Genomic DNA, 12,300 nt, shown 5'->3' on the forward strand with positions numbered 1-12,300 from the left:
AGATTGGCAAGTTATGTGTAATAGTTAGATTTTGTGTGGAGGCTATATATACCCCTCCACCCCCTCTTCATTCGTGGAGAGAGCCATCAGAACGAACCTACACTTCCAGCAAACATTTTCTGAGAGAGAACCACATACTCATGTGTTGAGGCTAAGATATTCCATTCCTACCATATGAATCTTGATCTCTAGCCTTCCCCAAGTTGCTTTCCACTCAAATCTTCTTTCCACCAAATCCAAATCCTGTGAGAGAGAGTTGAGTGTTGGGGAGACTATCATTTGAAGCACAAAAGCAAGGAGTTCATCATCAACACACCATTTGTTACCTCTTGGAGAGTGGTGTCTCCTAGATTGGCTAGGTGTCACTTGGGAGCCTCCGACAAGATTGTGGAGTTGAACCAAGGAGTTTGTAAGGTCAAGGAGATCGCATACTTCGTGAAGATCTACCGCTAGTGAGGCAAGTCCTTCGTGGGCAATGGCCATCGTGGGATAGACAAGGTTGCTTCTTCGTGGACCCTTCGTGGGTGGAGCCCTCCATGGACTCGCGCAACCGTTACCCTTTGTGGGTTGAAGTCTCCATCAACGTGGATGTACGATAGAACCACCTATCGGAACCACGTCTCAAAAATCTCCTTGTCTCCAAATTGCATTTGCACACTCCAATCCCATCCCTTTACTTTCTTGCAAGTTGCATGCTTTACTTTCCGCTGCCCATATACTCTTTGCATGCTTGCTTGGTATGTGTTGTGATTGTTAAACTTGTGCCAAAACTCCACTTAAACTTAAAGAAGTTAAAAACTGCAACTTTTGGTACTTAGTGTCTAATCACCCCCCCCCTCTAGACACCACTTCTCGATCCTTTCACCTATTCAGTGCATATGTGACCGTTAGGTAATTTCGGTGGGACCGACATGTCATCTCGGTGGGACCGATATCATTAGGGTTAGGGCATAACATAATCTTGGTTGTACCGATTACTCAAACCTGATTGGACCAACTTTGGTAATAAGCCTAAACAGAGAGTTGGTCAGGCAAACTCGGCGGGACCGATTCGCTCATCTCGGTGGGAGCGAAGCATTACGAAAAGGAAACGGAGAGTTTGCATTGCAGACTCGGTGGGACCGATCGCTTATCTCAGTTAGATCGAAACGTTACGAAGGGAAATAGAGAGTTTGCAACCCCATCTCGGTGAGACCGAGATCCCTATAGGTGAGACCGAAAAGACTAGGGTTTCTGGCAGTGGCTATGTCAAATCAACTCGGTGGCGCCGGATGGATCAAATCGGTGGGGCCGAGTTTGACTTTTGGTTTGGGACATATGTGGATATGAGAAAGTGGTTGAGGGCTTCGGAGCATATCACTAAGCACTTTGAGCAAGCAAGCCATTAAGCAACACCTCATCCCCTTTTAATAATATTGGCTTTCCTATAGACTCAATGTGATCTTGGATCACTAAAATGGAAAATGTAGAGTCTTGGACTTTGAGCTTGAGCCAATCCTTTGTCCTTAGCTTCTTGAAGGGGTTCCACATCCTCTTGTCCATGCCACTCCACTGTTGGGCTTATCTGAAATATACTAGATGAAAGTATTAGTCCAACAAGAGATATGTTGACATTAATTACCAAAATCACCGAGGGAGCACTTGTGCTTTCACATAGGGTGACACAGAACTAGCTCCAGTTCATCAATGTAATGTAGGCATGTATTCTGAATATAGTCATACGTGCTTATGGAAAAGAATTTGCATGTATCCCAATTATTGTCACTTCGGGGTTGCCGGATCATAACACATAGTAGGTGACTATTGACTTGCAAGATAGGATCAAGAACTCACATATATTCATGAAAACATAATAGGTTCAGATCTGAAATCATGGCACTCGGGCCCTAGTAACAAGCATTAAGTATAGCAAAGTCATAGCAACATCAATCTTAGAACATAATGGATACTAGGGATCAAACCCTAACAAAACAAACTCGATTATATGGTAAATCTCATCAGGGGGCCCACGAGGCAGGGGGCGCGCCCAGGGGGTAGGGCGCGCCCCCCACCCTCGTGGACAGGGTGTGGGCCCCCTAGTCTTGATTCTTTCGTCAGTATTTTTTATTAATTCAAAAAATATTCTCCGTGAAGTTTCTGGTCATTCCGAGAACTTTTATTTTTGCATAAAAATAACACCATGGCAATTCTGCTGAAAACAGCGTCAGCCCGGGTTAGTTCCATTCAAATCATGCAAGTTAGAGTCCAAAACAAGGGCAAAAGTGTTTGGAAAAGTAGATACAATGGAGACGTATCAACTCCCCCAAGCTTAAACCTTTGCTTGTCCTCAAGCAATTCAATTGACAAACTGAAAGTGATAAAGAAAAACTTTTACAAACTCTGTTTGCTCTTGTTGTTGCAAATATGTAAAGCCTGCATTCAAGTTTTCAGCAAAGATTATGAACTAACCACATTCACAATGACATTTAGGTCTCTTATTTACACATATCAATGGCGTAATCAACTAGCGAGCAATAATAGTAAATCTAGAATGAAAACACTTTCTCAAAATAATCATAATATGATATAACAAGTAGCCCTTTCTGGGACCGCAAAACATAAATGCAGAGCACCTCTGAAGATCAAGGACTGACTGGACATTGTAAGTCATGGTAAAAGAGATCCAGTCATAGTCATACTCAATATAAGTTAATAGTAATGCATGCAAATGACAGCAATGCTCTCCTACTGGTGCTTTTTAATAAGAGGATGATGACTCAACATAAAAGTAAATAGATAGGCCCTTCGCAGAGGGAAGCCGGGATTTGTACAAGTGCCAGAGCTCGATTTTGAAATAGAGATAAATAATATTTTGGGTGGCATACTTTCATTGTCAACATAACAACCAAGAGATCTTGATATCTTCCATGCTACACACATTATCGGCGGTTCCTAAACATAATGGTAAATTTTATACTCCCCCACCACCAACAAGCATCAATCCATGGCTTGCCCGAAACAACGGGTGCCTCCAACTAACAACTATCCTGGGGGAGTTTTATTTGCAATTATTTTTGATTTGAGCATGGGACTGGGCATCCCGGTTACCGGCCATTTTCTCGTGAGTGAGGAGCGGAGTCCACTCCTCGTGAGAATAACCCACCTAGCATGGAAGATATAGACATCCCTAGTTGATACATGAGCTGTTTGAGCATACAAAACAGAATTTCATTTGAAGGTTTAGAGTTTGGCACATACAAATGTACTTAGAACGGCAGGTAAATACCGCATATAGGAAGGTATGGTGGACTCATATGGAATAACTTTGGGACTTATGGAAGTGGACACACAAGCAGTATTCCTGCTTAGTACAAGTGAAGGCTAGAAAGAGACTGGGAAGTGACCAACTAGAGAGCGACAACAGTCATGAACATGCATTAAAATTAATCCACACTGAGTGCAAGCATGGGTAGGATATAAATCACCATGAACATAAATATCCTGGAGGCTATGTTGATTTTGTTTCAACTACATGCGTGAACATGTGCCAAGTCAAGCCACTCGAATCGTTCAAAGGAGGATACCACCCTATCATACCACATCACAATCATTTTAATAGCATGTTGGCACTCAAGGTAAACCATTATAAACTCCTAGCTAATTAAGCATGGCATGAGCAACTATAATCTATAAGTGTCATTGCAAACATGTTTCATTCATAATAGGCTGAATCAGGAACGATGGACTAATCATATTTACAAAAACAAGATAGGTCGACTTCATACCAGCTTCTCTCATCTCAATCAGTCCATCATATATCGTCATTATTGCCTTTCACTTGCACGACGGAACGGTGTGGATAATAATAATAGTGCACGTGCATTGGACTAAGCTAGAATCTGCAAGCATTTAATACAACGGAGAAGACAAGGTAATATGGGCTTTTGGTTAAATCAACAATAATGCATATGAGAGCCACTCAACATTTTCATCATGGTCTTCTCCTCTCGACGCCCAAAGAAAAGAAAAGAAATAAAACTATTTACACGGGAAAGCTCCCAACAAGCAAAAGAAGAACGAAAATCTTTTTGGGTTTTCTTTTAATTACTACTACTACAGGCATGGAAAATAAACTAGCTAAAAGCTATGACTAATTTTTTGGTTTTTCTAAAGGTTTTTCAAACACACAAGAAGAAGACTTAGAAAAGAAAATAAACTAGCATGGATAGTACAATGAAAAAGTATGAGCACCGACAACTAGAATGAGTGTGTGAACATGAATGTAATGTTGGTGAGAAATACGTACTCCCCCAAGCTTAGGCTTTTAGCCTAAGTTGATCTATGCCAACGGATGGCCTAGTGGATATCCAAAGTTGTAACTGGGGTTGTACTGAGATGCAGCTGCTACCGCCTGACGAGCTGTAGCTTGGAGGCGAGCTGCCTCCGTCCTCCTTTCATACTCGTTCGCCTCCTCCCTGGTTATAACATATCTCCTTTTTGCCTGAAAGTTAAAGAAAGTAGGAGCAGAGAGAGCAATATGGACAGCGCGCTATCTGTCAAAGATTAGTCGGCACTGAAGGGGTTGTTCATTCCTCTCAATAAACTGATGGAGAACCATAGCATTATAATCTAAATAAACAGGAGGCAACTCTATATCATTTGCATGTATGGGTACATCAAGATAGTTAGCTAAACAAGTTGCATAAATCCCACCAAACAAATCTCCACTTATACTATTATGATGCAACCTTCGTGTAACAATCGCCCCCAAGTTATATTGTTTATCTCCTAATACCGCACTTTTGAGAACACAAAGATCTGGAATGCACATGTGACAAGCTTCATCTTTACCATTAATGCATCTACATATAAAGAGAGCAAAATAATGTATGAAAGGAAAATGAATGCTCCCTATGGTAGCTTGTGTGATTTCTCTAGATTCCCCCACAATGATACTAGCAAGAAAGTCTTTATATTCAAATTTGTGAGGTTCACTAAAATTGCCCCAATGTGGGAGTTTACAAGCAGTATTAAAATCTTCTAAGTCCATGGTATATGATTTATCATAAAGATAAAAAAATAGTGTGAGAATTGCGTGAGGATATGAATTTGAACCTTCTCACAAAGGAATCAGTTAGGTAGTAGTATTGGGGGCACTTATCTGACACAAAGCCCTCAAGTTCAGCATTACACACATACGCATCAAATTCCTCCTTAATGCCTGCTTGAACCATAAAATCTTTTGATGGCCATTCACAAGGCCGCACTTGAGCTTCCCTCGGTGGTTCATCATCTGGCTCACGTATCGCGAGCCTTGGTCCTTGCTTCCTTGAGGAACCACCTTGGTATATTTTCCTATGCATTTTTTCTTTCTCTAAAAAATTTCTGAAATTTTTAGTGACTCAAAATATCAGTGAACCAAACTCAACAAGGTTGATAGCAACTACTCCCACAAGTGCCTAGAGGCTATATCATGCATTAGAACTACTTTTGACCATATAAATTTGACATGCAAGCTCAAGAACAGGGTCACCTTAGTAGAAAAAATTTGCAATAAATAAAGCACTAGAACAAAAACTAATTGGACCATTGGAGGAGTCACATACCGAAGAACAATCCCCCAAAACAGTTTCGTGAATGAAGCCTTGAGCAAGGACATCGAAAATCGCAGCAAAACGAGCTAGAACACGAGTTTGAGTTGTGTGGTGATTTTTTCTGGAGGAAGACGAAGTGTGTGGGTGCAGGAATAAGTGGAGGGGGCCACGTGGGGCCCATGAGGTAGGGGGCGCGCCCTGGACCCTCGTGGCCAGGTGGTTGCCCCCTCTGGTGTGTTCTCAGTGCCAATAATTCTTCAATATTCTAGAAAAAAATCATATTTCATTTTCGGGGCATTTGGAGAACTTTTATTTTCGGGGTATTTTTTTATTGCAAGGATAATTCAGAAAACAGACAGAAAATACTATTTTGCTTTATTTAATCTAAATAACAGAAAGTAAAAGAAGGGTACAGAAGGTTGTGCTTTCTAACTTCATCCATCTCATGCTCATCAAAAGGAATCCACTAACAAGGTTGATCAAGTATTGTTAACAAACTCTTTTCGAATAACATGAAACCGGAGAAATTTTGAATAACACTAGGTTACCTCAATGGGGATATGCACGTCCCCAACAATAAGAATATCATATTTCTTCTTGACATTAGGAAGAGGAAATTCCAAAGCTCCAATAGCAATCGTTGAAAATTTTCCAATACAATTGATATTGTGGACTTGAGGTTGTTTCCTCGAAAAGTGTATTGTATGCTCATTACCATTAACATGAAAAGTGACATTGCCTTTGTTGCAATCAATACAACCCCTGCAGTATTCAAAAAGGGTCTACCAAGGATAATCGACATACTATCGTCCTCGGGAATCAAGAATAACAAAGTCCGTTAAAATAGTAACATTTGCAACCACAACAGGCACATCCTCACAAATACCGACAGCTATAGCAGTTGATTTATCGCCCATTTGCAAAGATATTTCATTAGGTGTCGACTTATTCAAATCAAGTCTACGATATAAAGAGAGAGGCATAACACTAACACCGACTCCAAGATCACATAAAGCAGTTTTAACATACTTTCTTTTAATGGAGCATGGTATAGTTGGTACTCCTGGATCTCCTAGTTTCTTTGGTATTCCACCCTTAAAAGTATAATTAGCAAGCATGGTGGAAATTTCAGCTTTCGGTATCTTTCTTTTATTTGTACTTTCATGTACTTAGCATAAGGATTCATTTTAAGCATATCAGTCAAACGCATACGCAAAAAGATAGGTCTAATCATTTCAGCAAAGCGCTCAAAATCCTCATCATCCTTTTTCTTGGATGGTTTAGGAGGAAAAGGCATGGGTTTCTGAACCCATGGTTCTCTTTCTTTCCCGTGCTTCCTAGCAATGAAGTCTCTTTTATCATAACGTTGATTCTTTGATTGTGGGTTATCAAGATCAACAGCAGGTTCAACCTCTACATCATTATTATTGCTATGTTGAGTATCAACATGAACATCATCATTAACATCATCACTGGGTTCATGTTCATTACTAGATTGTGTTTCAGCATCAGAAACAGAAATATCATTGGGATTCTCAGGTGTGTCAACCACAGGTTCAGTAGAAGCATGCAAAGTCCTATCATTTTTCTTCTTCTTCTTTTTAGAAGGACTAGGTGCATCAACATTATTTCTCTGAGAATCTTGCTCAATTCTCTTAGGGTGGCCCTTAGGATACAAAGGTTCCTGAGTCATTCTACCACCTCTAGTCACAACTCTAACAACATTATCATTTTTCTTACCATTTAATTCATTGAGCAAATCATTTTGAGCTTTAAGCACTTGTTCTACTTGAGTGGTAACCATAGAAGCATGTTTACTAATAAGTTTAAGTTCACCTTTAACTCTAGACATATAATCACTCAAGTGTGAAATCACATAAGCATTTCTTTTCAATTGTCTCCCAACATAAGCATTGAAGTTTTCTTGTTTAACAATAAAATTATCAAACTCATCCAAGCATTGGCTAGCAGACTTATAACAAGGAATATCACCTTCATAAAATCTATAGAGAGAATTTACCTTTACTACCTGTGTTGGGTTATCAAGACCATGTATTTTTTCAGTAGGCAGTAAATTCTTAACATCTTCAGCTTTAATACCCTTTTCTTTCATAGATTTCTTTGCCTCTTGCATATCTTCAGGACTGAGAAATAGAATACCCCTTTTCTTCGGAGTTGGCTTAGGAGTTGGTTCAGGAAGTGTCCAATTGTTTTCATTAGTAAACATATTATTCAATAACAATTCATCTTGATTAACAGGTCTTTCCCTGGAAACACAACCAGCATAGCTATCCAAGTGGTCTCTAGAAGCATCGGTTAGTCCATTATAAAAGATATCAAGTATTTCATTTTTCTTGAGAGGATGATCAAGCAAAGCATTAAGTAATTGGAGAAGCCTCCCCCAAGCTTGTGGGATACTCTCTTCTTCAATTTGCGCAAAATTATATATTTCCCTTAAAGCAGCTTGTTTCTTATGAGCGGGGAAATATTTAGCAGAGAAGTAATAAATCATATCCTGGGGACTACGCACACAACCAGGATCAAGAGAATTAAACTAAGTTTTAGCATCACCCTTTAATGAGAATGGAAATAACTTAAGGATATAGTAGTAACGAATTTTTTCCTCATGAGTGAATAGGGTGGCTATATCATTCAATTTAGTAAGATGTGCCACAACAGTTTCACATTCATAGCCATAAAAAGGACCAGATTCAACCAAAGTAATTATCTCAGGATCGACAAAGAAATCATAATCCTTATCAGTAATACAGATAGGTGAAGTAGCAAAACTAGGGTCATATTTCGTTCGAGCATTCAGAGACTTTTCTTTCAGCTTAGCTAATAATTTCTTAAGATCAGATCTATCATTGCAAGCAACAAAATCTCTAGCGGTTTCTTCATCCATAACATAACCCTCAGGCACAACAGGCAATTCATATCTAGGGGGAGAATCTTCATCATCACTTTCATCAGTATTATCAGTTTCAATAATTTCATTCTCTCCAGCCCTAGCAAGTTGTTCATCAAGAAATTCACCTAATGGCACAGTATTATCAAGCATAGAAGTAGTTTCATCATAAGCATCATGCATAGCAGAAGTGGCATCCTCAATAACATGAAACATATCAGAATTAATAGCAGAAGCAGGTTTAGGTGTCACAAGTTTACTCAAAATAGAAGGAGAATCAAGTGCAGAGCTAGACGGCAGTTCCTTACATATCAAGTGTTGAGGGATAAATCTTGGTTTTCTCATATTTCAAGTTCCTCATAGTGATCAACAGATATAAATCCCAAGTGACTCAAAGAATAGAGCTATGCTCCCCGGCAACGGCGCCAAAAAATAGTCTTGATAACCCACAAGTATAGGGGATCGCAACAGTTTTTGAGGGTAGAGTATTCAACCCAAATTTATTGATTCGACACGAGGGGAGCCAAAGAATATTCTCAGGTATTAGCAGCAAAGTATTTAGTAGCAAAGTAATATGGAAGTAACGGTAACAGTGGCAATAGTAATAGTAGCAGTTTTGTAGTAATTGTAACAGTGGAAACGGTAAAGTAACTAAGCAAAGATAAATATGTGAAAAGGTCATAGGTATTGGATCAGTGATGGATAATTATGTCGGATGCGATTCCTCATGCAACAGTTATAACATAGGGTGACACAGAACTAGCTCCAGTTCATCAATGTAATGTAGGCATGTATTCCGAATATAGTCATACGTGCTTATGGAAAAGAACTTGCATGACATCTTTTGTCCTACCCTCCCGTGGCAGCGGGGTCCTATTGGAAACTAAGGGATATTAAGGCCTCCTTTTAATAGAGTACCAGACCAAAGCATTAACACTTAGTGAATACATGAACTCCTCAAACTATGGTCATCACCGGGAGTGGTCCCGACTATTGTCACTTCGGGGTTGCTGGATCATAACACATAGTAGGTGACTATTGACTTGCAAGATAGGATCAAGAACTGACATATATTCATGAAAACATAATTGGTTCAGATCTGAAATCATGGCACTCAGGCCCTAGTGACAAGCATTAAGCATAGCAAAGTCATAGCAACATCAATCTTAGAACATAATGGATACTAGGGATCAAACCCTAACAAAACTAACTCGATTACATGGTAAATCTCATCCAACCCATCACCGTCCTGCAAGCCTACGATGGAATTACTCACGCACGGCGGTACACCCTTAGCCTGTCATATTGTCATCCTCTTTGATGTTAAAAGGATTGTCAACTTCACACCATTTGTCAATGCTCCTAAGCCATTCGTTTGTCTTGTTCGGTCGCCGCTCACAAGTGATAGCCCTAGGTTGATGTGGAAGGAGTACTGTGGGATCACGTGCTAAGCCCTTCATATTGTAGTAATCTTTACTATTAAATGGAAGGCTTGTCTCATACCATCATAGACACTCTAGAACCGCGATAGCACACTCACACGTGATTGAGCGTGAGGCCGATGTGGAAGGAGTAGTTTGTCGTTATGATGGCTCTATATTTTGCGCATTTTTAGAGCTCATATGCTGCATGTTCTCTTTATATATTATGTCCCATTGAACCAAATATATGTACATTATGCATGATTACCAATTTTTTGCACTTATCATTGTGAGCATTGCACATTTAGTGTTTTACTTGGTTTTTATTAGTTTTCCGTGTTTTCTTGTGTCTATAAGTGTTTTGGAGCAACCTAGGACCAAGCACGATGAAAGAACCAAGGAGGGGCTCAATACGGAGACACCTGGGGGGCAGACTCCAACGATCCCAAGAACGTTAAATTCCGAGTTCATATGAAGATTTAACGATCGTTTTACCGGAGGAGGACAACACAAAAGATGATGCACGTGTAGACAGCTCCAAAAGTTGCCCTTTCAGATACGATTCTTCACTGATTTCATTCCCGTTCGATCCCACGAGATCCTTGCATCGTAAAGAATACATTAGGAGAGGATTAGGCTCATCTTGAGCCCTTGGATGAAGCCCATCAAGAGAGGAGGCTAAGGAGTCTCCTATAAGTCACCCTCAACCCTAGCCGCGGCCATTCATCTCACATCGTTCATCTCATTCATCCACAACCATCTCCACTGCTCCACCACCAAGAGAAGGAAGGGACAACCACCAAGAGAAGAAGGAGGAGGCTCCACCACCATGAGCATTGGCCTCCGGGCTAGTGCCCTCGCGTCGGTGCCGCCACCACCGGTGGCGCCCCCATCTCCATCACCACCGACGCGGTCACCATCTTCATCCCCATCATCACCACGCCGCCACCATCACCACCATGCCTTCTTCCTTCATCGACTTGATGCCAGCTTGTAACTTGTCCCCAACGTTCATGAGTTTGATTGAGTAGTTGTACTTGTTCTTGAGGATATGGTTGAACCCTATATGATATTTATTGTGATCCAATATGACATGTTCATGATTCGAGTTCGTAGCCTTCGATAATGTTGAGAGGAGCGCTCACTCACATTTGTGCCTTGTGCTGTGAAGTATATATGTTACAGTCCTTTGATGGTTGGGGATATTGGGGTAATTTGATGTGACAGTAAAGGCCTCAGTTCCTCACATTTGAAAAGGATTGGGGCATTAGAGGAACCCTTAGAGAGGTCGCGTCCATGGGGGTGACCATTAATTGTCATGAGTTGTAACCCTACGGGGGACATTATGATGGTGGTGTGCATGGCATGAAGTCTACCTAGAGTAGAACGTGTAATGTACCCGGCTCCGACCACTTATGCATTTGACCAGTTACTAGAGGATATGATAGTTCATATATGAGTTTGTGATTCCGGACTCCTCAAGAATGTTTACTACTCAAGCGTCTTCCTTACTAACTTAGTGTCTTTTATTTGATGTTTTTACTCTTCTTGTTAGTAGTTTAGTTGATTACCATTTTTATCTCGTTTTCCTAGCAGTGTTAGAATATGCTACTTCCAAACTTGGTTTGGGTGCACACGTAGCTGCGTGAAAGTGACAACTTAGTTGCGGGGTTTTTGGTGCCTTTCTATCAGCTCCCTGTCAGTTTGACACTCTACTTATCACAACGAAAGAGCTACAACAGCCATGTGCACTTGCAGGACATCAGGTTACAGATCACAGTGTTGTAATCTTGGATGTTAAAAGGATGGCCTATGTCACACCATTTGTCGATGCTCCTAAGTCATTCATTTGTCTCATGAGGTCGCCGCTCACAAGTGATATCTTCTAGTTGATGTCGAAGGATTAGTGTGGGATTATGTGCTAAGCCCTTCATATTATAGGTCTCTTTGTTCTTAAAATAAAGGCTTGTGTCATGAGGACATTGACATCTAGAGCTGTGCATTTTCCTCACACGGTCGCACACGCACATGTAGTCAGGCAAGGCCAACGTGGAAGGAGTAATTTGGGGTTACACTAAGCCCATTGACTTGTAGTCCTTTTCGATATGTTAAAAGGAAGATTGGTGACATGCCATCATTGATGTTCTTGAATCGTCCATTTTCCTCCCGCAGTCGCACTCTTACACATGATGGGTCCGAACCGACATGGGAATGAGTAGTGTGGGATCACATGTTGAGGTTGTCGTGATGCAATCCTATTTTAGCACTAACAGGAAGGACAACATGACACCATTTTCAACGCCCTTTAGCTATCCATTTGTCTCCTTTAGCCGCATGCTAATAGGTGATGGAGCATGAGTTAATGGAAGGACTAGCGTGGAGTCACATCATAACCTCG

This window comes from Triticum dicoccoides, chromosome 5B (genome assembly GCF_002162155.2).
Source record: "Triticum dicoccoides isolate Atlit2015 ecotype Zavitan chromosome 5B, WEW_v2.0, whole genome shotgun sequence".
Taxonomy (NCBI): domain Eukaryota; kingdom Viridiplantae; phylum Streptophyta; class Magnoliopsida; order Poales; family Poaceae; genus Triticum; species Triticum dicoccoides.